The sequence below is a fragment of the Rosa rugosa genome, chromosome 5 (assembly GCF_958449725.1).
Source record: "Rosa rugosa chromosome 5, drRosRugo1.1, whole genome shotgun sequence".
Lineage (NCBI taxonomy): Eukaryota > Viridiplantae > Streptophyta > Magnoliopsida > Rosales > Rosaceae > Rosa > Rosa rugosa.
This window is the reverse complement of record NC_084824.1, coordinates 16030012-16049354: the sequence shown is the minus strand read 5'-3', so window position 1 is coordinate 16049354 and position 19343 is coordinate 16030012. Positions and strand designations below refer to the sequence as shown.

Sequence of the window (19343 nt, the reverse complement as noted above, 5' to 3'; positions counted from 1 at the left end):
GATTGAAGGCTCGAAATGATTCCACTCCATTTAGTATTCCCAGGCAAACAGCTGAGACATCATTTCCAACTATAGACCAATATTTCTGAAAAAAGAGTGCAGAAAGTCCATCATCACCTGGTGTTTTGGAAGGAGCCATATGAAAGAGAGTGAATTCTAAATCCTCTCTGTGGAACTCAGCAAGAAGTTGATTATTCATCATAGTAGTAACCAGAAGTCGAATACCATCAATAACTCTATTCATATTCACGCCGCCAGATGTTGAAAAAAGATTAGAGAAGTAGTCACAGAACATATGACTAATAATATCAGGATCCACTTGCCATACTCCCTGCGAATCAAAAATTCCATAAACAGTGCTATTTCTTTTCCGTCCCGAAGCTCTTTGATGAAAGAACCTTGTATTGCGATCACCAGATTTTAGCCAATCGACCCTCGATCGTTGCCTCCACAATACTTCTTCCTTGTCTTGCAAATCCAGTAGTTGTCTCTCCAAATTGATGATCTCACCCTGCTTGAAATCAGAAGAAACATTCATTAATGTACTGATTGGTAAGTCGCCGGCGTACCTGCCGTATTTGAAAACCAATATTTCCAAAACTCGTAATGCCCCAATGAGTCAGAGTAGAGCCACACAAAGAAATCTTCTCTGATAGAGGAGCATTCGGCACTAATGTACTCCACCAGCTATCTTCAACCACAGCCAAACATCTCTCATCTGCTACCCAAACCTCTTCAAATTGAAATCTCCTTCTCTTTCGATATCGTTGTTCGACCCACTGGACTTCATTGAAAATCTCAAAGAGTAGAGGCCGATGGTCTGAAACTCTACCAGCAAGGTGGTGACAAAGAATATGGGGGTATTCAGCTAGTAAGACATAATTCACAAAACCCCGATCAATTCGCTCCTCCACAAGTTCACCCCCTTCTCGTGACGAGAGTCTCGTCACTCCAAGTAAAAGGATAACCCTGGAATGGAATATCAGACAGACCACAATCCTCCACCACTGCACGAAACCTCATAATCTGACCCATTGACCGTAATCTCATCCCCTTCTTCTCCGAGACATCCAAAATCTCATTAAAATCTCCCACTAAAACCCATCCAATTGGAACAGAGGAAGAGAGACGCTGAAGCAATTCCCAAGAGAAGTGACGCAGATGGGAATCTAGATTGCCATAAAGCCCGGTAAAATGGAAAGAGATTAAATCATCCGTGTAAACCACCCCATCAATATGACCCAAAGAGGAAGTGAATATATCAATCTTCCAGTCCAATCTCCATAAAAGTAACAAGCCCCCACCTCCCGTATCTATTCTACCCACCGCAAAGCAGGACATACAAAGATCATCACTCAAATTCTCCATCTGACGTTTCGTTAAATTGGTCTCCATCAAAAATAAAACATCCGGTTTATGATCCCTCAGTAGTTTTACTGAGGGACCGACGAGCCCGAAATCTAGCAAGACCTCGGACATTCCAACTGATAATCCTCATTTGTGATGGGTTGAGCGAGGACGCCCAACCAAACGTTACTGCGAATAGAAATTCTACCTGCTTGTTACTGAGACTACGTACTGGGAATCACAATACAAGTATTTTCACAGTTCCGGCCTGCCTGTCCGTACCTCACGACTAATTGTACTTCCAGAACTTCAAAGTTCAAACTTGGATGACTTGAAGACCTGATCAAATTAAATAATTTTGCATTGAACGCCCTGAATTGAAAATTATATCCCCCATTTTCACATGGATATAATCAACATTCAACAGCAATTGAAAAATTAAAAACCTTGGTCATTCTCCTTCCTCCAAGGCTATAAATAGTTAAATAACTGATAGTGCTCATACTTTCCCACATCTAATACCTTCTCCATTATACCTCCACATTTTACTTGTTGACGATTTGTTCCATTCAACTATTAACTTAAGTCATCATCATGGGTGTCTTCACTTATGAATCTGAGTTCAGCTCTGTTATTCCACCATCTAGGTTATTCACACTACTAGAAATTTCCCCATTAGCACCTCTTTTTTTGCCACTAAAAATCTTCAGTGTGATAAATGAATAGTTTCACACTGATATAAACAGTCAGTGGGTTTTTTTTTTAATGTCACTGATCATCAGTGTCTAATGTATACAGTACATGTAACATATTATTATTTTAATGACAATAGTGACCCTAACATATTATTATTCCAAATATCATCGGTGTCAAAAACCGAAGAGGTAAGTGCGACGTCGTTTTGGCTATAAGTCAGGAACCCTAACGCGATATAAACACTTTCTGATAGCCTCACGCCCTCACTTTTCCCTTCGTCAGTTCCTCTTTCTCTCTCTTCCGCCTCTCTTCCTCCATCACACAGGCACATCGCACATAGATAGAACTCCGATATGACCAGATCAGACACCGATCAAGACACCAAACGGTTCGATATGGAAGTCGTCATCACCGGCGCTATCAACAAGTGATGGGTTCGTCAACACCGTCTTCTGGATCCAGACCATTCTCGGCCGAAGCTTAGGTCGGGTATAGGGCCGACGAGATCGGAAGAGTTCGACATCCCCGATGAATATCTTCATAGAAAGGTACTCTCTTATTCTATTTATCAAATTATTTAAACGACGTCTGAGTTCAAATTTTAAAACGACGAAGTCGCCGCTCTCTGGCTCTGTTTTGTCCCATCTGGCTCTCCTCTGTCCTCTGACTCCTCTCTAGCTCCAGCTCCAGCCTCGCCTTCGTCCGATTGAGAAGTCTTCAATTTCTGGGTAAGTTGAATTTCTTGGTCTTGATTTTTGAATCGATTTGTTGTGGGTTTTAATTCCCTCCATGATTTCTCACTCTTTCATGAATTTCTGGGTTTTCATTTTGAAGTATCGAGCTCGTCAGCCTCACCTTCAAGTCTTCAACTGGTTGCCTTCGAGTTCTTGGTGCGATTCAGAAATTGAACTGGGTAAGTTACTGCCTTGAATTAGATATATTGAGTTTGGTTGATTAGGCGTGTTGGATTTAATGAATAATGAATATGCTTGATGCTTCTGGGTTTGTCATTCATGAATTAGGCAGTTTTGATGTATTGAGTTTGGTTGTTTTGATGCTTCTGGGTTTGTGATTCATGAATTGCTGTCATGTATGTGTGTTTTGACTCTAAATTGCAGACTTGTAGTTTGGCTGAGTTTTGTAGTTTGGGTTTGTGTTTTGAGTCTTTTGACTCTGAATTGCAGTTTGGGTTTGATTGTTTGAATTGCAGTTTTGGTTACTTAATGGCAGTGAGTTTGAATATGTGGTTGACTGTTGCTGTTTTGCAGTTTGGTTGTTTTTCAGCTTTCGAAGAACTCATTTTTGTTTTCTTGTTGAACATTTTATCTATATTTTGAGTATTTTAGCTTTCTAATACATTTTATATTTTTATCTATATAATTATATGTTATAAAAAAAAAATGAACTAATTATTTGTGCTTGCTATTCCAATATGAAACCGTAGTTTGCTAAAGTTATACCTTGGAGTACTATGGATAGTGTTTTTTATATAGTAAGGTAGAGCTTTGAGCTTTGTTGCTGTTTTAGAACTGTGAATGGATCTGAACTAGTACTGTTTGTGCATTGCGTGTGTAATTTATTTACCAAATGCTTTGGATTTTGCAGGATTGCATTGATATTCCTTGTGAGTGCTTATTTATAGGGTTGTTTTTGTCGCAAAACAAATTCTCTTGGAGATAGCTTGGACTTCAACTTCAACTTCAACTGTTATTTGGTAAATTTATTGTTCATTTTTTTTTTCTTAGCAAGTAGCACTACTTCTTATTGAGCTCAACGATCTCTAACTCTTTCTCATAGATATCCAGCTTCAAGTCATATCCTTCTTGCTGAAGGCTTTATTCAAAGAAGAGGTGCGTGCAGATTGTTTCATGTGTAAGCGATAGCTCGTTACAATTTTCTGTATTGGGCAATATAATTGTTTTTTGTTCACTTTCTGCAGTTGCATTTAGAGAAGGGAATGATGGACTGCCCACATGCAAAGTGTGAGTCTTAGAGTTACTTGTATTAATGTTTAGTGTTTCTTAGGAATTGGTTATGAATGTATAGCTTTATAACAAGAATGATTCAGAGAAATTGGCAATGTTAGTTTTGATAGATAATGCATGGGAATGTCAGTTTTGATACAAATTGCATGGGAATGTTACATTTTTTTTTGGGGTTTATTTTTCTCTAAGTTTATCTGTCTTTTAAATATACAGGCACTCCTTGTATCAGATTGTAATGGCAGAGCTTGAGAAGTTGGGTCAGAAATATCGTGTGGCTCTGAGGTATTTTCCTATGTTTTCTACAAATTGTTTTCATGACCAGAAGGGATCGAAATTGGAAGTGTGTATGTAGATATGCACTGCTATCCCTCATCAGTTTTTTATACCTCTTTTTTCAACGTAGTTATGTTTATTCGAATACTAAATTTCTGTAATATATAAGTGATATATTATATCCTTGCATGCTACATGTTCAGAACCAAAGAGACACCTCTAGCTTCACTGTAATGTCTTTTATATGTTGAGATGTTGGTCTGTTTAATTGTCAAAATAAGAACTAACTGCCTGATATAATGTGCAGGCTGTCCGTATCAAAGGAGTTGCAGCTGTGGGATGAATAGTCTTGATGTTTGTATTTTGATGGGTGCAACTGTAAATTCTTAGTTAGTATATTTATTGTATGATACATTTTAAAATATAATACAGGGTACAATACAAGAATGTAGAGGTGCCAATTGGCAACTTATTTTTTTAATCCAACCTCATAAATTTGCCACTGATAACAGTGGCATTCCAAAGCCACTAATATCAGTGTGGATTTAGATTCTGACTTTGCATTGGATGAAGTTATTCCACTGTTGTTTTATCAGTGTGTATTGTCCCAATAGCACCTGCAATAGAGGGGACTGATTCTTCATTAGTGGCTGCATAGTGGCTAATGAGATTACCCACTCTTATCAGTGTGTATTGGGACAATGGGGACTAATTCAGATCAGTGTGGAATGGGGAAATTTCTAGTAGTGTCAAGGCCTTTGTCCTTGACGCCGACAATCTCATCCCCAAGATTGCTCCCCAAGCAGTTAAGAGTGCCGAGATTCTTGGAGGAGATGGAGGTGTTGGAACCATCAAGAAAATCAACCTCGGCGAATGAAGTGAATACAACTATGTGAAGCACCAGATTGACGGAATTGACAAAGACAACTTCGTGTACAAGTACAGCATGATTGAAGGAGATGCTATCTCAGACAAAATTGAGAAGATCTCCTACGAGACTAAGTTGGTGGCATCTTCTGATGGAGGCTCCATCATCAAGAGCACCAGCTACTACCACACCAAGGGTGACGTCGAGATCAAGGAAGAGCATGTTAAGGCCGGTAAAGAAAGGGCTGCTAGTTTGTTCAAGATAATTGAAAGCCACCTTCTCGCCAACCCTGATGCCAACAACTAAACCTCTCTCTCTATAATACTTGACGCCGGAGGGTGGAGGCAAAACTATGTGTTTGGCCTCATTTCTATGTTTGTGTGGCTTTCATTTTTGTTTATCGTTTCTGTCAAGTTACTTTCAATGAGTTCTGATCAACGAGACAGGAATCTACATACCTATGTAATTGATTTAAATCTCAATAAAGAAAGCAATTAGTAATCATTTTATAGTCTTTGCAAGTAGACTTGTAAATGGACCGGATTTAGGTCGATCCTATCCGTTAATGATTCGACTTGTTTTTGTAATAATAAAATATTATTTTTTATTAATATATTATTATTTTTAAAAATATAAGATATAAAATATGAAGAATTTCTAATACAAATTTTTTGCAAAAATCTAAGGGACAGTCCATCACCCAAGACTCCAAGAAGCATTAAGAATTTTGATAATGTAATTCTACTTTTGGTGATACTTTTCATATTGTTTTCATATTTTATTAATATCTTATAAGGTATCATGATATAAATTTAATATTACTATTTAAAATTTTAAAATATTTGAAATTATAAACGAGTCGGATTAGCGGATCGGGTATCCGTTAATCCTGCGGATACAGATTTGGATCGAGCTATCAATGATCCGCCGGATTAACGGAGCCGGTTTGGATCGAATTTGTTTTGAAGTAAACGTATTTTGATTTAGGTCGATCCGACCTAAATCCGGTCCATTTACAGGTCTATTTGCAAGCTGGATGGTGCATGCATATATAATTCTATCCTAAATTCATAGCTTGGATTCAGTTGATTAGCCTTTATAATTTTGTATTGTCAAACGTCTAAAAGAAGTTTTATTGTAATCCAATGTTCTTTTCCTACTTGTAAGTTTCATGTTCATAAATTTGTTCAAGATGACAAGTTTTCACTGTTCATATGATATATGGTCCGGATCAAAGGACACATAAATTTACACAATTTTTGACACTTCTTATAGACCATTGGATTTTAAATCTTTTAATGGCTAAGATTAATTGTGTGAATGATGTCAACATATCAGAAAATGACAGGGCATATGACGTGGCATCAATTTAATTTCACAATAACGAAATTGGATTAGATTAACCTTTCAGAAAAAAAAAATTAGATTAGATTGAATTTTTTTTTTAAAGAAAAAAAATGCAATTAGATGATTATCTCCCAAAAAAAAAAAAACATGAGCAAGAACGCCCAGATGAAGGTGTTTGTTTATGAACAAGAACACCAATTATGAAGAAATGATAGCAGGGACTCACAAGACCATAATCATGAAAGGGGTGGTGGGAAAGGGTTCTGAACAGCTGCTAAGAACATCAGGAAGCTACCTGAGAGACGACATTTTCCTCCTCAAAGCCCACTGGTCGCCATTGTACAAGAGCTAGGGTTCTTTGTTTATTGTTTATGTTTTTTTTTTTTCTGGGAGATAATCATCTAATTGCATTTTTTTTCTTTTTAAAAAAAAAATTCAATCTAATCTTTTTTTTTTTTCTGAAAGGTTAATCTAATCCAATTTCATTATTGTGAAATTAAATTGATGCCATGTCGATCATATGCCCTGTTATTTTCTGATATGTTGACATCATTCACACAATTAATCTTAGCCATTAAAAGATTTAAAATCCAACGGTCTATAAGAAGTGTCAAAAATTGTGTAAATTTATGTGTCCCTTGATCCGGACCCATGATATATACATTCTAGATTATTCTGTACAGTCACAGAACTTACATTACTATCCTTCTCATTTTCATTTCATTTTTCTTGCTGGTGTCATTTTCATATGAGTTGGTGTACTTAAATAAATAAATACACACACACAGACTTGTAAATGAACCAGATTGTGAGTCAAATCTACTCCGGATCCGTGGTTATTGAACGAGTTTGGATTGAAAATTTGATCATAAGTCCGTTAATGGTCCAGATCCGTTAATCCATTTATTTAACGGATCAAACATGGATTTAGGTTGATCCATATTTTTCAAAATATTAATTATAAAGTATTAAGAATACTAATTATTTTTAAATATAAAATAATAGATATACAATATTTTATTAATATGTCATGAAGTATCATGATAAAAGTTTAATATTATTATTAAAATTTAAAAATATTCATTATTATAAATGGATCGGATTAGCAAATCAAGTATTCGTTAATCCGGTGGATACGGATTTGGATTGAGCTATCAACAATCCGCAGAGTTAACGGAATTGAGTTGAAATTTTTTATTACTAAACGGATTTGGATTTAGGTCGATCTGCTCCAAATCCAATCAATTTATAGGTCTATATATACATGGAGAAATGCCATGTTTGCAAGTTCTTGTAGTTTTCCCTTCGAATAGAATAATGGCTTTTCTGTCTCTATGATTTTACTTTAGAATATTGGTTGAAATTAAATTGTTATCTTAAACAAAAATATAATGGAAAAGTATTTCTAACTTGATAATATCTTGCATAGCCACTATATAATTACTGGATAAGTAGATATATACCCACATTAATTTAGGTCTCTGAAGCCATTGTGGAATCTCAACCTATTGAGCAAGTACATTATCTGTCACTTAGAAATTATAAGTAGTGTAGAAACTTTTATATTAAATCACCAGTTTGGAGAGAGTAACAACCCACCCCCCCCCCCCCCCCCCCCGCGTCAGTCTGTATATGCGTTTCTATATTTGGCTAATTTGTTCATATTTGCGATTTTGACTCCATATATATAAGTTTGGTACCTAATTGTGAATGCATGAGAAACCTTTAATGTTTCCGTAATCCTAAATCTCTCAAGAAAATAGAAATTTATGAACTCCAATAAATGCGTGCTCAACTGGTCGATCATGTGGACCATCACTATATATACACAAAACTTGCGAAGTACTTAACAATTAACATGATCGATAATCATACGGTTCATACCTCTTTATTTTTTTTAGAATGCAAACAAGCACAACATTCACACCGTCGCTCAAACAAAGACCTCCAAAAAAGCAAGCTAGCCAAATACTGTTTCTGGCCATACACAAATATTACAAGGCAGGAAAGGGAAAATGTAAGTAACAAACAAAACCAAGTCACTAATTTAATTAAGGATGCGAGACTCATTGATGACATGAAGAGCTTAGTTGTAGGCCTCGGGGTTGGCCAAAAGGTGGCTCTCAATGATCTTGAACAAACCAGCAGCTCTTTCTTTTCCGGCCTTAACATGCTCTTCCTTGATCTCAACCTCACCTTTGCAATGGTAATTACTGGTGCTCTTTATGATACCTTTGCAATGGTATTTGCTGGTGCTCCTCCATCATGCAGTTATGCAACCAACTTAATCTCATAAGAGATCTTCTCAAATTTGTCTCCGATAGCATCACCTTCAATCAAACTGTAGCCGTAAACAAAGTTATCTTTGTCAAGGCTGTCAATCTTCTGCTTTACACAGCTGTGTTCACTTCCTGTGTCATGAAATTGAGTAATATTAATATACTTAGTACATGCTATACTTTTCTCAAGTGATTTTTAAAGTATCATACGAACTCTCTCTTAAGAAAGGACAAGTATTTTCAGATACAAATTACGGATAATGTATGAATTTAATCAAGTACCTTCACCAAGGTTAATCTTCTTGATGGTTCCAACCCCTCCGCTCCTTCAACAATCTCAGCACTTTTAACTGCTTGTGGTGCAATCTTGGGAATAAGGTTGTCAGCATCAAGAACAAAAGCCTTGAACAATCTAGTGGGATGACGGAAGTGAACTCGGTTTCGTAAGTGAAGACATCCATTATGATCTAAGAGTTGAGAAAATGATCAAAGATTTTAAAATGAAAGGGATGAAAGGGATGTAGTAATTAAGAAGGTGAGAATATTTATTGCGAGATGAAGAAATGGGAATATATAGGAGTCTGTATTCATAGGGTGAGTGATCTGGTGGTTTGGTTATTTACTCTCTGTGAAGACTGAAGTGTCTCTCACCATGTTGATGACAAAACAGTTCAGGTACGTTTTTAGTATTTCAGTACTAGACTACTACTAGTATATGAAAAGGAGGTCAAAAAAATTTTGTATACATTTATTTCAGTCAAAGGAGGCGTTCAGAAAATCAGACATGTACACAAATTAGATCGTGAATAAATATAGTTCTCAGAAGCATGTACACAAAGTAGATTAGAAATGAGTGTGTGTTGGATCCAGTAGGATGATCATGAAATTGAAGGAACTGATCATTTTTCTACTTTCTACTCATTTTTCTTTATCTTGGGAGAAAGGGGATTCAAACTCATGCATTCATTAATGAAATATAACTGGACTTGACAGAATACCAATAACAACTGTTGACGGTGGTTGCCATTGTTGAATGACTCGAGCTTTTCAAGTCTTGAACGTACGTATAACGAAGCTTCTAATCAGAATCGATTCCTGTACGTAGTCATTTTGTATGTTTTCTTTCTTCCTTTTCAGCTACTTGTGCTCTGATTAACCCATGACAAAGTACTTCTGTATACCTGTAACCAAAAAAAAAAAAAAAAAGTACTTCTGTATACCCAGCTGGTTTCTAACATGTGCGATAATGGTGTGGTCAGCTGCAAATAAAGCAGCTAGCTAGGTGCAAAAACTTTTAACTTTACCAAGAGTAAAGCACTCTAGCTTTTACTGTAGGACTATCAAATTATGACTTTATGACACGGTGAGAAGATAGATTACTGAAGTTTATGTATTATTACATGCATGCATTAATTACTTGGAATCAAATGGGTAAAGTTCTAAATTTCACAGACATTTCGAATTAGAATGACTCGACTTCAACGACCTGCATCTCAACATCGGCTGCTATTTGTTCTAATGGCATGGGTAGCTCCAAAACTCCCATTTCTAACAACTCTTATGCTCTTATCCAATATCCAATAATTCAGGTTCACGTTCTTAATTTTTCATTCATGTCGGTACGCTGCATGTATATACTTTTATCTAGACCAACAAAATTTAGATAATTCCAAGTCCCTCTTAATAAAACAGAAGTGTACTTGCAATTAGACTCCATATAGCTATATATATTATTGTTTCATAGGATAATATTATTTAGACTCCATATATTTTTATATTATTGTTTCATAGGATAAAGTTTTTTTCTCTCAACTTGCTTAAATGATTTGTTCATACTGTACATGGTGTAACCCTAGTGGGATTAGGGATGGCAATGGGGCGGGTTGGGGATGAGGATCACAATACTATCTCCATCTCCGGGGTCATTATCTACCATCATCCCCGCCCCAATCCCTAATAAAAAATATATTAGGGATTCCCTGTCCCCATCCCCACTGGGGACTAAGTCTCTAAACCGCCTCACATCCCCAATAAGAATTTAATAAATAAAATATTTTTTTTTCTCATATTGTCTTTTTTAAAATCAAAATCTACAAGTAGGGCTGTCAATGGGTCGTGTTGGGTTGGTTCGTGTCGGGTCAAGAAATTTGTCGTGTCGCAAGATACAAACCCAAACCCAACCCATTTAATAATCATGTCAAAAATTTAAACTCAAACCCAACATATTTATTAAACGGGTTACCCATTTCCAACTTACATAACCCATTTAATAAATAAGTCATGTCGTGTTAGACAAAATGACCCATTTAAGGGTTAACAATGCGACCCATTTAACTAAAAAAAATGCATAAATTGATTAAATTCACTAAAAACTCTACAAGACGAGAATATAAATAATTACATGTAATTCATAACTAATTAAATCCAAAAATTATAAAGCAAAATATTTCATATTATCTAATCTTATGATCAAATACTCCTAACGTCCAATATTTCAAGAAGAAGTATAACATAATCGGGTTATACAGGTTCACTTCGTGTTGGCGGGTTGACCCATGGCCGACCCAATTATTAAATGGGTCATGGTGGGTTGACTCATGGCCGACCTGCTTATTAATCGTGTGGGTTCAACCCGCTTTATTTCGTGCGGGTTTCGAGTCGTGTTATCAGGTCGTGTTGGAATTGACTAGGGGTAGGCACGGTGCGGTTCGGTTCGGTTTGAGGTCCAAACCGCAACCAAACCGCTTTTTTCGGTTGGCCTATATATCAAACCGCAACCGCATTACAAAAGGGTTGAACCGATTATTTCGGTTACACCATTTTTCGGTGCGGTGCGGTGCGGTTTGCACCCAAAACCGCATATTAAAACATGCAACCAAAACCTGGAAATTTGTGAAAGCAGATCTGCTTTCGGCTATTGCTTGTCTGACTCACCTCCTCGAACACCGTTCGTTTCCCCCACGCGCTCCACACGCGACAATTTACCTTTCTTTTCCCCGATTTACTCTACTTTTCTGACACTACTTTTGACTTTTCTCTTCGACTATTTCCTCCACACTCAAATCCCCAACACCATTTCATCAACTTCAATCCTTCTAACAGCAATCTCTCTCAAACACTCATCATCATCGTTCTTCAATTCTCACATTCTCTCAACCCATCACTAATGGAACCACAAACCCAACAATCAATCGAACTACAAACCCGGCAACCAATGAACCCACAAACTCTGCAATTAATGGAACCTCAAATCCAGCAACAAATGGAACCACAAATCCTGCAACAAGCAGGGAGGAGTAGCACCCGATGGACTCCCACTCCAGATCAGATAAGAATCCTCAATGAGCTTTTCTATAGCAAGGGAGTTAGGTCCTCAACCATAGAGCAGGTTCAGCGGATCTGTTTCCAGCTGAGACGGTACGGACAGATCGAGGCCAAGAATGTCTTTTATTGGTTCCAGAACCACAAGGCTCGGGAGAAACAGAAGAAGAGTTCCACTTCGAATTTTCCTGTGCCCAAGCAAAGATTAGGGCTTGTTGGTAGATCCATTAATCTCAATTTTGGATCAACTAGTTCTACTGTCATGGAACAGCGAGGAGAAGATCACCAGGAGATCAAAACCCTTCCACTGTTTCCCATGCACAGTGAAAACATCATGGGCAACATGAAGACTACTTCCGAGGGAGGCAGCGGCGATGTCCGCTATTCTGGTGGCTGGGGCGGCTACAACGGTGGCTCTCCTATTTCCCTTGAGCTCAGCCTCAAACCCCCCGGATCTGCTGACTTGGCTTAGTAAAATGTGCTGAAATTAATAAAACTGAATGAATGTAGTGTCCCCTTTTCTTTTTTTTTGCAATTTTCCAAAATTACAATAACATTCCTATATCTTCGTCACATCAATTGTCACATGGTATTGCAGGGACACACACACACACACACACATATATATATATATATATATATGTATATATCAATGATCAAACAAACATAGCAACTTATTACAAACTGAAAACCTAATCAAAAATGGATTTCTTATATATTGAAAACCAACATTTCCATCAATAGAAAAATAATAAATAAATAAAATGTAATTAAAATAAATTCGGTGCGGTTCGGTTTAAATCGGTCGGTTTATGACCCGAAACCGCAACCGAACCGCTTTTATACGGTTCGGTGCGGTGTGATCATAAAACGAAACCATTTTAGTTCGGTGCAGTTCGGGTCGGTAACCGCATTTTCGGTACAAAATGCCCACCCCTAGAATTGACAGCCCTATCTACAACAAATAAATTTAAAACATAATTAAATTCATAAATCATAATTCATTGAGTGCAAAAGTCAAAACACCATTAAAGTAAAAATGTAGCCATTAAAGTAAAGTAGTAAATGTATATATTTGTGATTTATATTATAAACAAAAAAGTTAAAATATATATAAGTTAAATATATGTATATATTATTGGGGCGGGTTTGGGGATGGAGATCACAATACGATCCCCTCCCCATCCCCAATCTTATATAGCAGGGATTGGGGATCCCCATCCCCATTTGTCCCAGAATTCTCGGATATCCAATGGAGCTCAACCCCGCTGGGGATTTTTGTCATCCCTAAGTGGGATCGCGATCGATAGCCAAATTTGAGGTTCACATTCAAAACCAATTGGTAATAAATGAACTGGCCCAAACTCTTATAAACTCATAAGCAAAGTCTCATTTTTTCCATGTGGGATGTATATATTCTCAACAGTTAATGAGAATGAATAAACTCAATAAGAAGTCTAATTTCTTTGAACCTTGATCTATTGGATTCTATCAAATGGAACCACAGACAGTGATCAATCTGTTAGAAATTTAAAATTGGGAGAGAACATGGTTCATAAAAAAGCACTGGTTAGTTGCACATGGATATTGTACCTGTTGGGAATCGAAGAAAATAATTAAGGTCATAGCCCACCTCGTGAGCTTAATTAATTGGATATTTCTGTTGTAGGAGAATGGAATTGTGTGTGTATTATTGATAATAGGAGCCCTTTAAATAGGGAGTTACAAGGTAACCAAAAAGGTAATAGAATCCAATTACAATTGAATACCTAGAACACATTCCTATTACAACTCTAACCCTAGTTTGTAGAGGCACACATTATGTCGATATCCTTCAACACTCCCCCTTGTGCCGCTCAAACTTGGTGATGACGCTTTAATTGTTGCCTCGTTAAAAACCTTGCCAGGTAACAAAAACCATGTGGGACAAAAATAACCCTGGTCGAAGGACAAAAAGAGCACAACACGTCCTTCACTCTTCGAGATCTAACATGTAGACATCATACCTCCCCCTGATGTCCATATCTCCCCCTGATTGCTACAATCATGGGAGTTCGGATAACTTCCTTAATCCGATGCTCTTCACATGTTTCTCGAAGGTGGATTTTGGTAACGACTTAGTAAATAAGTCCGCTACATTATCCTCAGATCGAATTTGGTTCACTTCAATATTTAGAAGTGTCTGTTGTTGCTGATTGTAAAAGAACTTAGGCGATATATGCTTGGTGTTGTCGCCCTTGATGAAACCTAATTTCATTTGTTCAATACAAGCTGCATTATCTTCATAAATGCATGTAGGTTCATCTGTGGTAGACTTCAAACCACAAGTTCCTCGAATATGTCTAACTATAGACCTTAGCCATATGCATTCTCGCACAGCTTCATGTAGAGCAATGATCTCTGCATGATTTGAGGAAGTAGCAACAAGGGTCTGTTTTGTAGACCTCCAAGATATCGCAGTGCTTCCCATGGTAAAGACATAACCCGTTTGGGAGCGACCTTTGTGAGGGTCAGAGAGATACCCTGCATCAGCAAAACTCATCAAGACATCGTTGTCATTTTGATGGAGGGGAGGAGGAGTACGGAAGGTGGCGTTTTGCCTTGTGGAGTCCGATCCCACACTTCCATTATTTCTTCTCTCTCTGTAGGGATAAAACAAGCCCATATCAATCGTACCTCTTAAGTATCGAAAGATTGTCTTTACACCAATCCAATGGCGGCGTGTTGGCGCAGAACTGTGTCAAGCTAACAAGTTCACTGCGAATGAGATATCCGGTCTTGTGCATTGAGCTAAGTACAATAATGCGCCTATTGCACTTAGATAGGGCACTTCAGCCTCTAATAAGTCTTCGTCCTCATCCCTTGGACGGAATGGATCTTTTCCGGGCTCAAGACTGCGGCCGATCATGGGAGTACTCACAGGCTTTGCTTTATCCTCATTAAAGCGCCTTAGTAATTTTTGAGTATATGCTGACTGATGGATCATAATCCCATCACTACGGTGCTCGAGCTCTAGTCCGAGACAAAACCGTGTTTTCCCAAGATCTTTCATCTCAAATTCGGATTTCAAGTATTGAGCAGTTTCCTTTAACTCATCTAGAGTTCCAATTAGGTTCATGTCGTCGACATAAACTGCTACAATTGCAAATCCGGAACTTGTCCTTTTTATAAACACGCATGGGCATATTTCATTGTTGACATATCCCTTCCCAATCAAGTAGTCACTTAGACGGTTATACCACATCCGTCCGGATTGCTTCAATCCATATAGTGAGCGTCTCAATCTTATTGAAAACGCGCTCCGTGGTTTAGAGCCACTTGATTTGGGTAATTGAAGTCCATCTGGAACCTTCATATATATCTCTGAATCTAGATCCCCATAGAGATATGCAGTAACCACATCCATAAGCTGCATGTCAAGTTTTTCGGAAACTACCAAACTGACAAGGTAGCAGAACGTTATAACGTCCATTACGGGAGAATATGTCTCCTCGTAGTCGATTCCAGGGCGTTGTGAGAAACCTTGCACCACAAGGCGGGCTTTGTATCTAACAACCTCATTTTTCTCATTACGCTTTCTAACAAAGACCCATTTATGGCCAACAGGCTTTATATTTGGGGGTGTCAGCGTTATAGGCCCAAATACCTGTCTCTTTGTTAGTGAATCCAATTCAACCTGGATCGCATCTTTCCATTTAGGCCAATCTGCTCTTCGTTGACATTCTTCAACGGAGCGAGGTTCGATATCATCGTGTTCTATAATTCCTTGAGCGATAGAGTATGCAAATACATCATCAAGGACAATAGAATCTCGATTCAACGTCTCATGTACACTAGTGTAATTCATGGAGATCTCCTTATTCCCTGGAATTGGTTCTACCATTGGAGCGTCCCCCAATGATGTCTCTTGGACATAACCATAATCCGGAATATCTTCATGAGACGGGTTATTTGTGTCGATGATTAATGGATCTCTTTGTGCCAAACTCGCTTTCTTTCTTGGGCGAGAGTCCATCGAACCTTTGGGCCTCCCACGTTTCCTTGCTGGGAGCCCGGCCTGAGCCACATTACCATCACTATTAGTGGTGGCGGTGCCGTGCCCAATACCCCTAGGGGTGGCGCCATGTCCATGATTTTTAGGGACATCAATCCTTGCAGGCACGTTTGCAGCAGGTATATGTGATCTTGTCACTTTAGAGATATCAGAAAACGTGTCAGGCATAGAGTCTGCTACGTTCTGAAGATCGAGAATTCTCCGCACTTCAATTTCGGACTGTGCGGTTCGGGGATCAAGATGAGACAAAGTGGGGACAGACCACGACAATTCCTGACGTTCCTGTTGAACATTATTGTTCTTATCTCCCCCTAACGACGGGAAGACTGTCTCATCAAAGTGACAATCCGCAAATCTAGCGGTAAATAGATCGCCTGTCAAGGGTTCTAAGTAGCGGATAATAGTTGGAGAGTCATATCCAACATAAATGCCTAATCGTCTTTGAGGACCCATTTTGGTGCGCTGTGGCGGCGCAATTGGCACATAAACTGCACACCCAAATATGCGTAAGTGTGAGACGTTAGGCTCATATCCAGTAACCAACTGGGACGCAGAAAATGGTTGAGTGGCAGTAGGCCTCAGACGAATAAGCACAGCTGCATGCAATATTGCATATCCCCAAGCAGAAACAGGGAGATTGGTGCGCATAACCAATGCTCTAGCAACCATTTGAAGTCTTTTAATGGCAGCTTCTGCTAGACCATTTTGGGTGTGAACGTGAGGAACAGGGTGTTCAACCTCAATCCCAATGGACATGCAATAGTCATCAAAAGTTTTTGATGTAAACTCTCTAGCATTGTCAAGACGAATTGACTTAATGGGATGATCAGGGTGGTGAGCCCTTAACTTAATGATTTGTGCTAGGAGTTTAGCAAATGCAGCATTTCGTGTGGACAAAAGCATGACATGTGACCAGCGTGTCGATGCATCAACCAACACCATAAAATATCTAAATGGTCCGCAAGTTGGTTGGATAGGTCCACAAATATCACCTTGGATTCTTTGTAAGAATGGTATATTTTCTTTGGTGTCCTTTGCATAGGATGGTTTAGATACTAACTTTGCTAATGGGCAGGCTTTGCAAAACGAATGATGGGCTTTGGAAGCAACCAAGGAAGAATTTGGTTGTACCACGAAGTCACAATTGACTTTAGAAGTCGAAAAAGGAACCAAGGAGGCATTAGTGGTGTCAATGCCACTGTTGGGCCGCAGGGGGTAGGCGGTTTTGGCTCTACCTTGGACCAAATTATGGTTTTGACTTCTTTTCGTTTTGAAAAATGGATGTCCGTGTGAAGTCTTTAGTATGCGGATCATCATATCATGACCTGGGTGTCCCAGACGATCGTGCCAAAGCCTATATGTGTCAGAATCCCATAAGTCATCTCTCATGACATGGTTAGATTCAACGACTCGAATAGTGGTTGCATACAACCCACTAGAGCGACACATAAGTTTCTCTAATACTCGTTTATGTCCGTAGTCATTAGAGGTGATGCAAAGAAACTCTTGTCCATTCTCACAATGTGTTTCCACATGAAAACCATTGGCTCTTATATCTTTAAAACTCAATAGGGTCCTTCCAGCCCTAGGAGCATATAGAGCTTCGGTGACATTAATACTTGTGCCATTTGGCAACATAAATTGAGCTGGTCCTCGACCATGAATCAATTGTGATGGTCCAGCCATCGTAGTCACAGAAGATCGACTAGGCGTCATCCATAGAAATAGTTGCCTATGTCGCAATATAGTATGTGTGGTGCCACTATCAACAAGGCATTCCAACTCTCCAGGAAACATACTGAAAAATAATAAAGTTCGAAATTAAAAACATGTCCATGACATTGAATACGATACTTTATTAATAAAAATAGCCAATGATTACATCAAAGGTTCCAAAAGTCTAATCCAAAATAAAGAAAATCAAACTGAGACACATTGTAGTCACTCTATCCGTTTGGTAACTCCAATCAAATATGACCAGGAAAGTAGAGAGATGTTGGTGGAGCGAGGCTCGCTTAAGTACCAATTATCTCAATGACTTTCCTAGACATCATATTTTATTGGGTGCGCCACATAAGAAAGAGTTGATACAATTGTCATTTATTGACTAAGGCTTATGCCATTACAAAAATTCTTGGAAAATAAAAAGGACTATTCTAATCAAAGTCTGCAGCATCCTTGTGCACTTCATCTTCAGCTTTGAAGTCCTCTATGGTGAGGTTGACATCTCCACCATCTTCTTCTGCAAGGTACACTTCTTGCTCCCTCAGGTCCCTGTATGCCCTGTATCTTGAAGCTAGTTGCTCGCTTGCCTTGCATTGCTTGAACCAATGCTCACTTGACCCACATCGATGACACATGTCATTGTGGTTACCTCCCCTTAATTGAGGTGCACGTTGTGCACGTTGTGGTCGTTCCCTAGGAGGATTGGCGCCACCACCACGACCCATGGCGCCACCACCACGAGCTATGGCTCCATCACCACGGCTAGGGTTGCCACGACCCCCTCTCCCACGTGTGGCAGTACCACCACGTGTATCCGCTCCAAACTTGCGGTTTCCTTCCTGATTAGGGCGGTTATATGGACCCATACGTTCCTCATATCCCTTATTCCTAGGGTTCCGCTCATTGCCCCCTCTTTTGGGTGCATTATAATTCGCCTCATGAACGCTCTTAGTTCCAATGGGCCTTGAATTATAATTCCTCACGAGTATGTTATCATGTTTCTCAGCTACAGATATGATATTGATAAGCTGATGAAACCTCGTGATCCGTCCAGCATTGACTTCAGTACGATATTGAATGGAATTGTGTGTGTATTATTGATAATAGGAGCCCTTTAAATAGGGAGTTACAAGGTACCCAAAAAGGTAATAGAATCCGATTACAATTGAATACCTAGAACACATTCCTATTACAACTCTAACCCTAGTTTGTAGAGGCACACATTATGTCGATATCCTTCAACAATTTCTTATACATTCATGCCAAGGTGCCTTCCTTGACTAAGTTACAAGATATTCCATGTACAAAAGTAATGGTCACCACGTCACAATCAATTAAACAATTTGGAACTTGTAATATAAACCTTCATCCTCAACCCTATAAATACCCATTGTTACTGAAAGTACAAGGATTTCATACTTACAATTACTCCTCACTACTTCAGAACC

General features: G+C 38.6%; 2 pseudogenes; one reads left to right on the top strand and one right to left on the bottom strand.

Moving 5' to 3' along the window:
* Positions 1 to 1941: 1941 nt before the first annotated feature.
* On the top strand, positions 1942 to 5475 carry LOC133712939 (major strawberry allergen Fra a 1.08-like; annotated as a pseudogene).
* Positions 5476 to 8602: 3127 nt separating this feature from the next.
* LOC133708833 (major strawberry allergen Fra a 1.08-like) lies at positions 8603 to 9256 on the bottom strand (annotated as a pseudogene).
* Between the last annotated feature and the right edge of the window lie 10087 nt (positions 9257 to 19343).